Source organism: Enhydra lutris, unplaced genomic scaffold (assembly GCF_002288905.1).
Source record: "Enhydra lutris kenyoni isolate GAN:26980312 unplaced genomic scaffold, ASM228890v2 scaffoldscaffold27, whole genome shotgun sequence".
Classification (NCBI taxonomy): domain Eukaryota; kingdom Metazoa; phylum Chordata; class Mammalia; order Carnivora; family Mustelidae; genus Enhydra; species Enhydra lutris.
Window position 1 is genome coordinate 8,375,085 of NW_019154111.1, and position 13,604 is coordinate 8,388,688.

The following is a 13,604-nucleotide window of genomic DNA, read 5'->3' on the forward strand; positions in this document are numbered from 1 at the left end:
TATGGAAACCTCCTGCTCTGGTTTCCATCGTATTTCTGGGGAAAGACACAGAACAGACAGCTAGAGGGAAATGGAAAGGGCTGGACTCAGGGAGTGGCACTGACTCTGGCTCTGCTATTTGACAGTAGTGTGACTTTGGGCAAGTTCTTTAATTTACTTGACTGCCCTGAGACAGTCATCTTCAACTAGAATGGCGCCTGCCACACAGCAAGTAAATTAGCTAGCTTATCTTCTTACCCATCTTAACCTACAAGGGGTTGGGATAACTACCCATCCATTTCAATTCACTGTCCCTCCCAAATTCAGCATTTTTTTCTCCAGGGAAGTCTCAATCTTCTCTGCTCGCTGTATCTCATTCTCTCCTCTCTCTTTTTTTCCTCCTCTGTTTCCCTCTCTCGTTCCAGGTTAAAAAAAAAAAAAAAAAAAAAAGCTTAAAAACTACAAAATGACCCAGCTTCAGGAGTAATAAACCCTTTCGGCCATACCAGATAAAGATGATCTAGAATGTTAAAGTCAGCGCACATCCAATGACAAGGGCAGGGGAGAAGACTTTTGTGATTGAATGGGGTGGTGGAGGTCATCTGCTTCCGCAAAGCAGGGCTGCGTGCTCCAGAGACAGAAAGATCTGGTTACAAAGCGCTTACGCTGACCTGAACAGGGTTTCCTGTAACTACTGTCTACTGGTACTAGTCCCACCTCAGGAAGAATCTGACATCAAAGAAGGTGGCTTCTTTTGCTCCATCTACGTCATGGCCATGGAGGATCCAGGCTGGGAGAATGCGGCTCGGCTCGGGGCATGAGGACTAATGGGAGTGCACACCTACAGAAAGCCTCACCGGTATCGCAGCTGAGAGCTGATGATTTTTAATTCAGTGCCAGCGTGTGCAAAGCAGTTTAGAGGCATTACTTCTAATCCTTATAATAACTATTAAGTGGAGGAATAATAATCCCCTTTTTATAGGCAAAGAAACAGGCTGGGAAATAGTCAATTTGAGATTCAAACTCAAGTCTTCCATATTCCAAAGTGTATTCTCAAATGGGTCACAGCTGCGGAGCCACACACAACCCGGGGGCTCCATCGCTGGAGTAATTAGCAATAGGCAGCACAACGGGACAGCTGAGCATGTGGACTGTGGAGCCAGGTTACCCGGGTTTGAATCCTGGCTCTGCCACTTCCTAGCTTTGTGACCTTGGATATGTCACTTAAGGAATCGTAACTCAGTTTCCTCATCTGTAAATTTGGTTGTTGTATGGAGATTCCTTGTTAGATTTTTATCTAGTAAACATCTAGATACTACTTAGCACGTGCCAGGCGCTGTCATAAGCACTCAGTAATAATATAATTAGAGCGGAATCAATGAGCTCAGACATGAATATTGGCTTCAGCTTTCTTACCAAAAAGAAATAAATTATGGACATTTATTTCTTTACTCATTTAGCTCTCTACTATGTGTGGGGTAAGGCCCTTTTTTAGTTTCAATTCATGGCACTGAAAATCCCCAAATCCCTGATTCACAGCACTTATGGTCTAAGCATAAGAAATAATCGACACATAAACAAATAAATATACAATCATAAGCAAACATTATGAATCTGCATGCAACAAAATAACAAAGGTATTCTGATTGGCTCTCCTATGTTGAGGTTGAATTTATCAACTTGATACCTTAGGTGTGCTAGGAAATGTTTCACAACAAGCTCTGGGGTGTAGGGAGGGGGATGAGGAGTCTGATTTGCAGCATTTGTTAATTTCAGTGATATTCACACAGACACAATAAATGTAACTAACCTCCAAAGCACAGATAATAATTAAACATAAGGAAATAATTAGGAAGGAATGAGTTTTGAGGATTTATTAGCTGGGTTTTTAATATAATTGTCAGTTGATACAGTTTAATTTCTAATAATGACTATGTTTAACCACCAGTTCTCAAAATCTTAAAAATTAAAATTTTGGCTTTTGGGAGCTAGGAGGAACTGGATTCCCACACTATGGTGTTGGGTGCATGGAGTGGGGACAGTGTGAGGTCATTATGCGTGTGGGTCCTAATCTACTTCCTTTGTAGCTGCTCTTCTCCAGCAAGTGCTCCCTCATTCACACAGTGGAAGCACTACTCTGTAAACTAAACAGCATCTGTACAAATAAGTAGCAGTTCTGGCATTCTTATCGCATCACGTTACTCAGGCAGAGATGCTTTTAGCTCTATAGTCCTCAGTGAATATAATTTATGTACTTGCTGCCCTGAATATGGTTGCTTCTTCTGTGCAGGTTACATCTTCAGGATGTAACTCCTGACTGCTGAGTAAAGGAAGACCCTAGAGATGGATTTTCAGTTCTGCAGCAGCGTTCACCCGAGGCCTCTTGTCTCTGAGGGCTCACATGCTTCTGTAAGGGCCATCCCTGGAAACATCTAAGCCAGAGGCTATGAAGACCCTGGCCTCAGAGGAGATGTAGGGTGAGGGGGAGGAAGCTTTTCCCCACTTCTGCTCAGGTTCTCAAGGCTGAGAACAGAGAAAAACATCTTCTGCTTTTCCTGGTAAATTAAATACCTAAAGTAACCTAAACAAAAATCCTAAGGACAGAAATACTTAAAAGAGAAAAATTTTCCTCAATTCACCCCTCCCTCAAAGCCTAAATTTCACTTAGTAATGGTGGCTGGAACAGGAAGTGGAAATACCATGAGAAATTTTATTCTTGCCACATTTCCAATGCTTTACAAAAGCAAACACTGGAAATCTCATCAGACAGCCTGACCTTACAGGGTTGATAGCTTTGTGCCCAAACTAAAAGAGTATGGGAAGCTGGAGGAATTTTCAGATAAATATTCTAGACTCTTCGGGAAAACTGATTTTTTGGAACATACAGCTATAACTTTCAGAAAGAAATTACTCAAAACTACACAACTACACTTCTGAGGAGAAAGTTACTCCATATATCTAACTATAAATTATTTTAAACATAGATGTACAGAACTGAGCCAGGAGGTTTTAGCAGAATCACCAGAGAGTTTTGTTTTGTTTTGTTTTTACAAACTACAGATGCTGGACCTTGCCCTAGACCTACTGGATCATAATCTCCAGGGGATGAGACTCGGGGATTTATGTTTTCAAAAAGCCCTACAGTTGATCCTGATTAAGACACTGGCTAAGATCTACTGGACTACAGATTACAGGCAAACTGCGCCGTACTGTATAGCTGAAATCCCGGAACTGTTGACATGGGACATTCTCTCTTGGACCGAAACAGGCAACAGCCTGGGACTTGGGCACTGTGTGTCCCAGAACCACCGTTGCCACTAATTAACTGGAAGACCTTGGTCAAGTCACTTGTTTTGTTCTTTCATTCAACAGATATTAGGCTTCTGCGATGTGCCAGGAACTGAGTATATGTTAATTAAAAAAAGAAGCTGTTTTCTGCTCTTATGAATCTTACTGACATTAATCAGAGACCTACAAATGTGTGTATAATTTTACTTGGTATGGCCAGGCTTTAGTCTCTCGCCTGGAAAATGAAAAATCACTAGTTCTTTTTTTTAAAAAGAACTTCTTATTAAATCCTAAATTTCTTGTCCCAGCTTCCTCATAATATATGTTTTAAGTCCACTGACTGAGAAAATACAATACCAAAAGCTACTATGACTTCAATAACTATTTTAACTAAATTAACATTTTATCATCATAATGCATCTATATAATTAGAAAAATAGTAGCATGTATTGTGTAAGATCTATTATTTACTCAGTTTGTCAAAACCATTTGCTGCATATATGGATTTGTTTACTTCTTGCAATAATTCTTTGTCTTCCCCGGGATTCAAAGTGCTGAGGTTAGGAACCTACAGACTACATCAATGGTGTGAAATACATGGTACCTGAGTAGAATGTCCCTTTTCTTCTGCACCAGACATCAGTGTCATGACAGCATTTGTTGCCCCCACCGAGCGTGGGACTCAGCCTCAGAATCCTTCTCAACACACTGTTTTCAGGTGGTCACTACCAATTGTTTAGAGCTGGCAAACAGATGAAAAATGATTTGTGTTCCCTGGACTAAATGCCTCCTAAGACCCTGCCCAGCTTTAAGAATAGAGGATACATGTATTTAGTTCTGCTATCTTGAGAAATACGCATGCTTTCTCCTCTTTCCATATAAAAGTACTCCAAATATCTGAAGACATCCACGTGGCCCCAATTTTCATTCTTTTGGGATTAGATCCCTTATCTATTCCTCATCTTTTGTTCTCCTGACCCTCCCTGGTCCTTGACACTCATTCCTGGATGCATATTTGTGAATGCTTCTATGAAGAACAAGCCCAGAGTAGAGCATATTGTTTTGTTTTATTTCATTTTACTTCCCATGACAGACATCGAGACAGGTGTTCAGTGAATGAAAGATTACACTACAAACTCTGTAGAGAACTGAAACTTTCACTGATTGGGTACATAGCTTTTATGCAGTAAGTTTATGAAGTACTGTAATTTACATTGAGATGTAGTAATTTTTATTTATTACAATTATTAAATCATTATTTATTGAATTTTAAAGATTGCTTTAGTTTGGGAGGAGCCATAGCGCACCTATGACTCATATGATGTTTCTTGCCAACAACAACACTTAAGTGTTTTTCTTTAGAATCTGTCTCAAATGGATAATTCTATCTTTTCAATTATCAGTGCTGCAAGCTTCCAAGCTAACCTCCCTTAAGACTGGTTCATTGGGCAATGCCAAAGTGGTCATCAAGTACTGTATGACCCTGACATTAAGTGTTTGCCTCTCTAGGAATCCGGTCACATAAAAATCGGAATGACATACATTGATAGCTGTTGAACATTTCAGCTAATTTGCCTTCCATGCCTAACTTTCTCTTCTAACTAAAATTGCCCACTGGGCTGTTTTTCTCCCCCCAGGGGTGATGGTCAGGCCCACTGGTAATTCATCCATGAGCACGCCAGTAACCTCTGATATGCTCCTGATCGGGGATTTGCCAAAGACAATAGTTATCAGCTGAACCACTCAGGTCTCCTCTCTCAGAATTTGACCAGGAAGCACAGAGTGAACTTTCCAGTCTGTAGAACAGCAGAAAGGAGCAGTCACATGTGCTGCAGCTGAGTCACATTCACAGAAGCACATAGACCTCTGCTGAGATACTTTGACCCACCTTGATTCCAACCCTGTTCTCTATGGATCCTGGTCCAATTGTGGCTGCTGTTCTTGGATTCCCTTGTGATTCCATCCCTTTATTGTTCCATAAGTATCTTTTTTTAAGATACATTTATTTGAGAGAGAGAGAGAGAGAGCACACACATGCGTGCACACATGCACATGTGTGTCCACGTGGGGGAGGAGCAGAGGGAAAGAATCTTCAAGCAGACTCCTCACTGAGAACGAGCCCAAGGTGGGGCTCGATCTTACAACCCATGAGATCATGGCAGAGCCAAAACCAAGAAGTGGATGTTTAACCGACTGAGTCACCCAGGTGCCCTCGATATGTATCTTAGACTCCTGTCCCTTTACTTGAGCTCCCACCGCCTATTAACATAGGTCTATCTGCTCTGAACGCGCTGCCAGGTGTTCTGACTTCTGGTTTCTAAACCTCTGCCTGCCTTTTGATTTTTACAGTTTTTCTTTTACTTACCTGGCTGTGATTCACAGTCAGTCCACTGTTGTACTTTATATCTATTCTGGCTTAGCCCTCCTGACCCCAGGGGAACTAATGTCCTTGATGCTTCTGGCCCTTAGACCCCTTGGGCACTCTTCCCTGGTCCTGCCCATCCTCAGCACAGCGGTAAAATCTGCCTCGTTCCCCAGGTTGAGACAAGCGAGAGGGAATGTTACATGTGGGTGTCAAAGGAACTAATTATATATTCCTACTTAATATGTCCCTCTCGAAGTAAGATGATTTCCTTACAGCCAAGTATTTTCATCCGTATATTCACAAAACAATGCCAGAAGTCTCAGGAAGTGATTAAAAAGCAATTTATCTTCAAGTTCTCCATCACTGAAATATAATATACATATTCATTTAAAATACCTCCCCCAAATACTTTCCTTCAGTTATTCCCTGACTGGTACCTAGCAATCCTTTGTATTTTTTTTTTAAGATCTTATTTATTTATTTGACACAGAGAGAAGGGGGTGGGGAGCAGGCTCCCCGCCAAGCAGAGAGTCCAATGCGGGGCTCGATCCCAGGACCCTGAGATCAGGACCTGAGCCAAAGGCAGAGGCTTAACCCACTGAGCCACCCGGGCGTCCCTAGCGATCCTTTTCTTAAGCTCGGGGTGCTGTCTCAGCACGCGCCTGGCAGCAGCCCCTCCCAGCTTCTGCAGCCCCTCCAAGCTCCCCACAGAAAACTGCTTCTCTAGAGATGATCTCTTTTCTTTGTAATGGGGGGGTCATGTGAAGTCAGCTTTTATGTCTGTGTATTCGCACCATCCTTTCTTCCTTCAGAAAATCTGGGAAACAAGGAAGGACACCTCCACTCTGTTCTGATCCCATCCACCCTTGGCTCCAATGGAAACCGAGACTTTTCCTCACTCCCCACCCCAACCTCCCCCGCTCAAGCTTTCTCACCTGTAAATCACAAAAGGAGGGTTCGCAAGGGACCGCAAGGGTTGAGAAGTTTCACCAGATTTCAGAGGCATTCACAGCAACCACAACGCAGGGACAAACAAGTGACATGGCTGCTCCACTACCTCTCCTGCCTGCGCCCAGGCAGCCTCTGCTTCCTGCCCTCCTCCCACACTCAACTCACTGCCAGCCAACTGGGAGAGTGGGGGTGACAGGCAGAGTGATTCTCTTTCCACTGAAATCGCTCCAACATCGACTCTGTCTGCTCTAACTGCCCCCTGCCCCGCCTGAAAAAAGGGAAGAGGCTTTCCCTGATCTTGAACATAACTGGGCTTGACCCTCCTGCTATTCTCTGGGCTTCACCCTAAAGCTGGGACACTGCAGACTGTCTGTGTTGCATCAGGAAAGCCCTTGTTTGGGCTGGGGGTCAGGAGCCAGGGGAGCTGGTAGAGATAAAGGACTAGGGGTAGGGAAGTTAGGGAGGCCACCAAGGATCAGTCCCAGGAGAGCCAGCTGGGGATACTAAAGATTGAGGTAAACAGGGAGCAGGGGGTGGGGGTGGGGGCTCGATCCCTGGAGAGTCTGGTCTCAATACCAACAGGAACCACAGCCAGGTGCTCCTGATTACCTCACCCTCTCTACAAGGCCCAGGCTTGACATGCTGGGATTAGTTCCATACTTTTGGCTGGAGGCAGAGAAGCTGCCTCATTTACTAAGGCCTTTCTGTTGTCAGCACCTTGTCACTGGTCTTCTACTCAACTGGATCTTCAGATTTCCTGGTTCCTGGATATGGCCTTGTACCACCAATAACCCATCTCATTCTGCCTCCTGATATGTGTTCTCCTGGTCTCTGATCACCAGAGCTAAAGTTCAGATAACAATGGGGTGGATCAGTATTCCCAAGACTCAGAGCTCAGGGTTCTAGAAAGAACTAGATTCAGAAGGTACCACTCAAGGGTCCTCAAGTATGAGGAAGGAGCTATAATCAGGGTAATATGATCATCAGGGATACTAGGTAAGAAGTGGAGGATACAGTCAAGATGAGCTTAATGTCCAGAGGCCTCAAATTGGAGTATACAGCCTACATAAAAGAGGGGCAAACAGCCTCATCTCATTTGGACATTTTAACCACTATGGGAGGTAGGAGAAGGGTCATTATGCCCATTCCATCCATGAGGTCAAGGAATTGATGGCTTCCTCAAAGGTCCTAGCTATCCGAACAGAGGAACGAGTGCTGGGACTGAGCTCTCTTAGCGGTGCTCCTGAGTTTAGCCCAAGCTACAAGTACCTCTTTAAATTACCAAAGGACTCAGAACCTACGGGCATCTCTCTAATGACAAACTCGGATTTGCATGAAAGATGAAGGACTTTCAATAAGGATCTAATGGTTCTATTTTCAGGCTCTGAGAGAATTTACCCAGAAAACTCTTCTAAAGTCTAAAAATTCTTTGGCAGCATCTAACCTCCTCCGTAGGCCTACCATGCTATTTGCATACCACTTTGTCAGCATTTTCCCCGTCCCCCCCACCATGGACTCACCCCACCACATTTCCAAGGCATGTGAAAGACTGCAGACAGGTGGGGACTGAGCTAATTCCTTTACATGGCGTCTCCACGTCACTTTTCTGTCTTGCGGAAGAACCACTGATGGGCAGCCCTGCTGCCATGAGGCTACCATGAGGGCGTCTCCATGACAGCTACGCGTGCAGCTTTTCTGTTTTTACTGGGCAAAGGGAGGGAGAGAGAGAATCTCGAGCAGGCTCCATGCCCAATGTAGAGCCTGACGCAGAGCTTGACCCCACAACCCTGAGATCATGACCTGAGCCAAAATCAAGAGTCAGATGCTTAACTGACTAAGCCACCCACCCACACACCCCAACTATACGTGTTTTTAAGAAAAGGCCTACCGAGGTGCATTTTGGGCTTATCAGGCCACAGAACACCCAGGCTGCACTCAGCACCAACCTATTCTATCTGCCAAAAAGCAGGAAATCCTCAGGCCGGTCATAGGAGCCAGTCAGAATCGTTAATAGCCTGAGCACCAGGTGTGCTTTTATGCATCCCATGTAAATCCCTTAAGCTGCAGTTTGAGCCTGGTTCTCCTCTTAACTTTAATGGAAGAATTGCATATTTCTTTACAGCAATTTTTTGATCTGAATTATTTAATTTATTCTATTTATCCATTGGTTTTGAACCAGTGGAAACAACCAAGCCTGTCACCTATGGATCTATCCACTGTACATCCCTTGTGTATACTGAGATCCGTTTTTTATTAGTGACTTCTTATTCTAGACTCTTGCCGTTGTATTTATTAAATGATTTTATTAAAATGAAAGTTTTTGCACAGCAGTTTCATCAATCTCCATTTACCTCCCCCATTGGTGAGATGTGCTCTAGCTAACATTCAGCTGGAGGAAAGTAGCACAGACAGCTGCCCAAAGCGCAATATAAAGTAAAATAGCAAATCCCCTTGCTCCAGCACATCAGTACGGAGAGCACAACACTTATGTTGAAAAATGTGTTTTTGTGGTTGTTGGGGGATGGGGCGCACACAAAGAAGAGAGGGGAGGGTGGTGGCAGCAAAGTTTGAACTTTCAGGGATTTGGAGATGTTGGTTTCAAAATGGAATTTATCCCCAAATCCCAAGATTATAGATTTCCTTCCAAACTGCATTCCCTACATGGTTTAGAGAACAGTTGAAAAAGAAATTGCTCTCCATATTTTGATTGACATTAAAAACACTGTGAAAATAGTTTGGAACTTGATCTCTTTGAGGGAAGGACCATAATCAAACTATAGCTTTCACTTGCAGCCCTTTCTCCCACACTTACTCAGAACTGTTCCAGGAAAAGAAATTCACAGGGAACTCTGTTCTCATATATCACTTCTAGGAGGAGAGACAGGCATTCTCAAGAAAATTATCCCCAAATTTCTAAATACAAAAAGAAAAAATTATTTAATGAATCTCAACACAAAACCACCTTACTTGGCAGAAAGAAAATCAAATTCAGTCCTTTGGAGCTGAAAACCTTTAATATCCAAGTTTATTTAAAAATTATCAGACTTGCCCTCCTTGCCACATACCACCTCGTCTTCACTTAAGCTCTAACTATACACATCTGGTTTTGCCAAACACATTAGAAAGATTTTACTGTTCGAGTTTACAAGTCCATCTGCACAGCCCTGTTAACAGAAGGGATCTATGAATACCAACTACTTTGTTCTCATCCACTTTTTCGGACCATGTATTACCATAGCACTAAAATTCCCCCACCCTTTACAATCAGCTCTTTCTAAAAGGAATTCCAGGCTACTACCAACTGGCTGCCTTGTACTACTGTTTAAGATGCCCAAATATGTCTGACTATGTTGAAATGAAAGACTGCTTCCTCTCTTTCTGGAATGCACTTCCAAAACGACATCTTTTTACATTCTCTAGTCACAGGCACACTTTCAAACAGAAAATAAGATTTCTAAAGGAACAGTTTGGTAGGATGTTAGATGCGATTTCTAAAAACACACCCACTAGCACATGCATTCTCTCATTATTAGGTTTTATAGGAAACAGATCGTGGTAGGCATCTTCCTGTCTTGGCAAGTATCAGATCAGTTACGTTAACCCAACTGGTGCTAAACACTCTTTCCACCTCTGAACTTATTTCCTTGCAGCTCTAGAAGTCCAGCCTTAAAAACTGGTAGCAGCACAATATGCAAATGGCTTTGGTTAAAAACCATTACTTTTTGGTTTCTCATTAACCTAAAAAGTTGTTTTTAAAGTAAAACCTCTTTAGATGCCTGGGAATAAAAGATGCAGGAGAGACCACCGGTGTGGGCAGACCGGCACGGCCCACCTGCTGACCCTGGCCTGTGGCTATCAGGTAGAATTCCCGTGGCACTCCTAAACAAAAGGCTTCCCTTACCAAGGTTGCCTGTGGTCCCTGAGTATACGTCTCTATGTCTCTATGTGATCTCTCCTCCCGTCCCAACTCCAAGAACAGAACTTGAAATCTCATCCTGTTTGTCTTCCGGAAATATCTGCAGGGCAGCAAAGCCCAGTCTGGCTCTGCGAATTTGCATGGTTTATTGGCTTTTACAATCTTGCATTTCCAGCTACCTTAAGCAGGAATGTTGACTGAAACCCCCAGAAAGCCCCCAGACTCTCTGAAGAGATTAAAAGAAAGCCCTCTGTGGCTTACCTCGCAGGCTGCAACTTCTTCCTGGGGACTAGGTCCGAAAGGAAGGACTGATTTCTCTAGCAGGAGCACAGCAAGAGGGCAGGCAGGCAGGCAGCCTAATACACACTGCTCGATTCAATCAAACTCCAGACCGCCCTTCCTTAGCCCCTCCCAGAAGTCCGTGCTAAGTGAACACATATCCCCTATGTTTACAGTCGGCAGTCCGTGGTATGCATTGTCCTGTAGTTTCTCTACTAGGGCAGCCAATGACGACACCCGGGCCGAGGTGGAGGCAGCCTGCCTGTGGAGATGCCTGTCATTCCCTAGGCATGCTCAGGAAATCACGCGTCAGAAAAAGCAAGACCTAAACAGCTCTGAAGCTGCGCGCAGGCTGCCCAAACCAGGCAGCCACATGCCCTTTTTTGGTTATCCTGAGCAGGGCCTCTGGAAGTGAATCCATTGTCAGGAACAATCATAAGAAATGTTAATCTTGGAGAAAGAGGCTGTCTTGTAGAGCGCAAATGTAACTTTCAAAAGCAAGCACAGTGTATGAAACCAAAAGTTAACAGTCCGTGAGTTTAGTGGGGTGGGGGTGGGGAAGGCTTTTTGATTGAGGGAGCTCTAATGGCATATTTCCTTCAAAAGCAGGCCAGGACCCAGGTCTGGTGTACAGACTAAATTCTAACCTGAAAAAGGCACAGCCCCTTAGAAATACGTCTATACGTGTTATAAAAACAACTGACAAAAAGAGCTTAGGTCTTTTTTAGTAGGTAATGTTTTCCAGAATAAGTGTAGCGCCAGAAACTCAGCTAGGCAGGGTCCTACAGGCTTGGCTATCGTCATTGGTTTTCCGCATCACCTCCCTTTCCACCTCCCCTTTGTTTCCTTGGATTTGGCAACAGGGAGACATGGCTCACAACTGTGCCCAACACAGAGGGTGTGAAGAGACCCAGGCCTTCCTTTGGGACTGGTGTAGACAATGCACATGCCCACAGAGATGGCACCGCCGTTCTAGCGACTTCTCCAAAGTGCTCCAACCAAGTCTTCATTGACAAGATGTGTGTTATGAGAGGGTCAGATTTAGGAGATGCTGAATTAGAATGAAATTCACTGGGCCACGTGTGCATACAATCTGTGGTCTTGTACTTTTCGATAAAGAATTCACTCAATTAGTCAATCAGTATTTAATTCAACAGCAACAACAACAAAAAATTTGTCAGGCCAGGAGCAAGGTATCAGATTTCTGTCTCATTGTTGCTATGTGTTTGGCAACTGTTTCACCACTGACCAAGAAGACTTTAAAACATTTTCTCCGGCTAACTACAGTCCACAAGCTTGGTCTCCAAAAACCGTAGGTTTTACCATATAACCCTTTACTTATTTATGAAGATTTGACTTAAAAATGATCTCTACTTGGGAAAAAGTCCCTGCCCTTTGTGCCTCACATAGAAGACTTGGGGAATCACTAATCCACATGGGTGGTTTTCTTCTTCAGCCCTCCAGCATTAATTAGTGAGCTACCCAGAGGCATCTATATCAAACCTCTGCTCATCTCTTTCTTGGGAAGGCTGCCCATCCTCTCTTCCCAACTGCTGCTGCAGCACAGCCTAAAAAAGCTACAGAGGAGGCTGCCAGGCCGAGTGAGAGGTGAGCTTCAGGCATCCCAAGTTAGAACTCAAAATGCACTTTCCCAGGGAAACAGAATAAATAATGGCTGGTGGGAATAGCCCAGTCGATGTAGCATTTTAAAGACTCTGTGGCTCAACCAGGCATTTGTGGAGCACCACCGTTTATAAAATTGTTCCTATGGGAAAATGTTTTCTGATCTCAAATGAATTATTTGGAAATAAACTTTGGGAACACAACCAGTTTTGCTCCAGGGGTTGTCCCATATCTGGACAGGTTGTGAAGACAGAAGAACAGTTAGTTCCCTGTCTGGTAAACTGCTGAGTTTGGAAATGCTGTAGTGCAGACTTCAATGACTTCTGAAACCAACTCAGCTGGTGACGCCTGTGCAAAGATATGACCTATGTCCAGAGATGTTTGGGGCCTGTGATCTCTAGGCCCTATGGACTGTGACTCAGTGAGGCCTGTTTTAATGCACTGTCTTCCATGGCCACTGCTGATTCAATCCTAAGCCACATTCTTCCCGCTTGTGTGAGTAATGCCTTTTGGTTGAACAGCATCAGGGCATAATGTGCAGTCTATGAATAAAATAAGTACCAGCTTTCCAGAGGAAAGAAAAGTTACACTACAAATGGGGAAAAAATTATTATCAGCAGGAAACATAGAAAGGACATGCATTTTGCATGGTTTTTAGAAGATAAATAGCTAAATATTTTTGGGTTCTGTCTTTAGAAAAAAGAAGTATGCTTCCCTAGATAAATTCTGAATACCTCATACTCAGGGTATAGTGGAGGAGCAACCTATTCAGCCTTTTTTATGCATTTGAAAATGGACACTGTGGAAGAACCATATGGCTGGAAGGATAATTTAACAAATTTCATTAGAAAAAAGAAAGAAAAAAACATGTTGCCAATCTCTGCCTTGGGAAACTTCACTTTCATAGTATTTACTTTTTCCAGAAGTCATCTGTAAACAACACTAAAAATACACATGATTTAGACAGGAAATTTTTGTGGAATCTATTTCCCACTTAGACCATCCCAGATAAAGAACAGCTTGTCTAGCATACGATATATCTACCTAATCAAACCATAACAACTCAAAGGAGACATTTGGAAATATCTGAATGATTCGTTGTATTTTTTCAGTTCCAAATGAGTATTTGCAACCACGCAGGTCAGTAGTGGGCAATTACATTTCACTTGTAAGTCAGTTGTGAAAAGTAAAAGCAGGCCACAC

General features: G+C 43.4%; 1 protein-coding gene across 1 annotated transcript in view; it reads right to left on the reverse strand.

Moving 5' to 3' along the window:
* LOC111151934 (caldesmon 1) overlaps positions 1-10,939 on the reverse strand; it is a 184,168-nt gene extending 173,229 nt beyond the window's left edge. Inside the window, exon 1 of the mRNA XM_022510159.1 lies at positions 10,761-10,939. The gene's annotated coding sequence lies outside the window, so the exon portion shown is untranslated. The remainder of the gene's footprint in view (positions 1-10,760) is intronic.
* Between the last annotated feature and the right edge of the window lie 2,665 nt (positions 10,940-13,604).